The sequence below is a fragment of the Athene cunicularia genome (assembly GCF_003259725.1).
Source record: "Athene cunicularia isolate RWA chromosome 22 unlocalized genomic scaffold, athCun1 chr22_part1, whole genome shotgun sequence".
NCBI lineage: Eukaryota > Metazoa > Chordata > Aves > Strigiformes > Strigidae > Athene > Athene cunicularia.
Window position 1 is genome coordinate 4,469,605 of NW_020799128.1, and position 2,689 is coordinate 4,472,293.

The following is a 2,689-nucleotide window of genomic DNA, read 5'->3' on the forward strand; positions in this document are numbered from 1 at the left end:
CTGCACCTCCCCTCTGCTGTCACACCCACGTCCTGGCGCCCGGGCACTGCTCCCTGCGCCGGGGGAGCAGGCAAACGCCGCCGCGGGCTGGTGGTATCCACCACCGAGCCCTCCCGAGCTGCCTCGACGTGGCTCCAGCGAGCGGCCACCCCTGCTCTGAGGCAGGAAAGTTGCTTTTCCAACCTCCTTGTTTCCTCATTGCTTGCCCCTTTTTTTTTAAATTCTAAGTCTAACCCAGCTGCTGTGGCCTGCATTTCCATAACTGGTGGTTTTTCATGCTTTGAGTTTTGCTTCCCTTACAGCACCTTCACAAGCTCTGTGGGGAGACCCTGACACCGACTCCGGCCCCATCAGCATCTGCAGCCAGGCGAGGGGGGGCTTTAGGGTCTGCAACCACCTGAGTGCACGGGGAGGCAGTACAAGGGACAACGCACCAGCTGCCCCGAGGAATGACCCGTCTCTGACAAGGTACATGAGGGGCAACGCCGAAATCCTGCTGTCAGACACAAACCGGGCACCCAGGCTGGAGTCACCCGGGGGTATCGGGATGCAGTTACACACTCGGGGCTCGCTGGGAGTGCTGGGTGTGTGTGTGTGTGTGTGCAGAGGGAGGTCATCTCTGCTTTTCCCCTGATGTCATTAATAAATGACACGGTTTGGGCTGCAGCTTCTGGCAGGGCGTGGGGGGGCCTGTTCCCCAACGGGGAAACCGTGGAGGGATGAGAGCAGCGAGGGAAACTGCTCCTCTGACACCAGCAGCAGCGCAGAGAGCAGCCGCTGGACGGTGCATTTATTTGATGTGCTTTGAGTGGGGATAGAGGGGGTGAGTGGCCCCATCAGGGCCCATCAGGAAATTTCTGTGAAAAAAATAACCCCTTGTGCAAACTGCTGGGAGAGCACCACTTGCACAGAGCCCGTGAGAGCAAAGTTCCCCGTGCGCCCTCGGCGGGGCCGGCAGCACCGGGGTCGGTTTCGTCCGCGCTGGGAGAAAGTTCTTCAGGGCCAGACACCGCTCAGCGGGGAAAGCCGGGACTTCCCAAGGCGCGGCCATGGGGACCCCACAGCGTCCTGGGCAGCGGGGGGGGGCGAGCCCCCAAATCCACCTGAACTGCAGCAGCAGCTTTCCCAAGTGATGCTCCTGCAGGAGCCGGCGCCCAAGCGGGGCGGCTCATCCCCAGCCACACCCCCACAAACCCCTCAAGGCCCGGGGGGGCTGCGCTCCGAGCGCCCTGCGCGGGGCCGGAGGCTGCTCTCGCCATGACAGACTGTGGTTTCGTCAGCTCCTGGGGCGGTGACAGGGGCCTGCAGAGGAGTGACACAGAAATGAACACATGTGGTTTCAGCAGCAGCGTTTGGGCAACCTTCTGCAACATGGATGGGGAAAAGAACCTCTGTTCTAAAAATGACCGAGGCTATAGGAAACGCTGGGGGTTGAGGCAACGTGTTTACTTAACAACACTTGGTACAGCAAGTGCTAACAGCATGCGATTGCTCGGGGGAAAAAAAATAATCTTCAAATGCACTGGATCCTCAAAAGTAGAGTTTTGCCTTAAAATGATAAAGGGAAGGATGTCCCTGACGGACCCACGGCGCGGGGCCCAGAGCTGGACGTTGGGGTCAGAGCTGGTGACGTCTCCAGGAGAGGCCAGTGCAGAGCCCGTCCCGGGGGGTGGCAGCACCCCTGACCCTCTGTGGCTGCATCCCCCCGGCCAGGGAGGGACCTTCCACGTGTGGGTGACGGCTCAGGCGATGCGCTAACGCCCAGCGGGTTGAGGTTTTCTGGGTGACCAGGCAGCGCCTGCGAGCTCCGCACATGTCTGATCGCCCTCGGCTCTAGAGCGGGGAGCAGCTTCCCCCCCCGGCACCCTGCGGGAGGTGCACAAGGCCAGCAAAGGCCCCGAGGCCGTGTCACCGAGGGGGACAGGGACCCGCTGCTGCCCGCGCTCCGCTCGCTCCAACAACAATTAACGCCGGGCTTCGTTTTCGCGGGGTTCTCAGGTGAGGAGGCACCGCCGGCGCTGCAGCACACAAGAGCTTGACAGATTTCAGGGCTCACTCGAGGGCGTCGGGCACCGCCGTGGCCGCTGTGTTCCGCGGTGGGGTTCTCCCTCCTGCCCTGCGAGGGCACGTGCCAGCCCCACCGGGCGCCCGCTCCTGCCCCTCGCGCCGCTGTCGGTGCCCCCACAGGCGGTTTCGTGGGGTCCTGGGGCTCATCCTCCGGCCTGAACTCTGCGAGTCTGTGCAAGGGGAGACCCGGGCGCACCCTCGGGCTGGCGTGGGAAGGTCTGAGCACCCAAACCGCCCCAGGTGTGTTGGGTCGGAGGGTCCGATGCCGACAGAAATGGTGGTGGCGGGTCTGAGGCCGCCGCCCGAGGGGCACACGCTGCTCCCCCACCCGCTGCGCCTGCTCAGGGGCTGCATTTGCCATCACAGGCCGGAATAAGGCCAAGGGAGGGGGGAAAGGTTTTCTAAAGCCGTGACGATGCCCCCCCCCGGTCTGGAAGCCCTTGGACCTGCGAGGGAACCCACCCGCTGCTCTGAGCACCCCGGGCTGCTCCGCGGGCCGCGCTCTGGCTCCGGCCCTGCGCAGGGACTCGGGGACGGTCCCTGGTCCCGGGGGGGGCAGTTCCTCGCGGGGATTGCAGCCGCCCCCCCGGACCCACCGGACGGGGCTAGGAAGCCTGTCTCT

General features: G+C 64.0%; 1 protein-coding gene across 1 annotated transcript in view; it reads left to right on the plus strand.

The window, feature by feature from the left end:
- PLEKHA2 (pleckstrin homology domain containing A2) overlaps positions 1-2,689 on the plus strand; it is a 23,260-nt gene that overhangs the window by 5,216 nt on the left and 15,355 nt on the right. Inside the window, exon 4 of the mRNA XM_026863033.1 lies at positions 303-468. The gene's annotated coding sequence lies outside the window, so the exon portion shown is untranslated. The remainder of the gene's footprint in view (positions 1-302; positions 469-2,689) is intronic.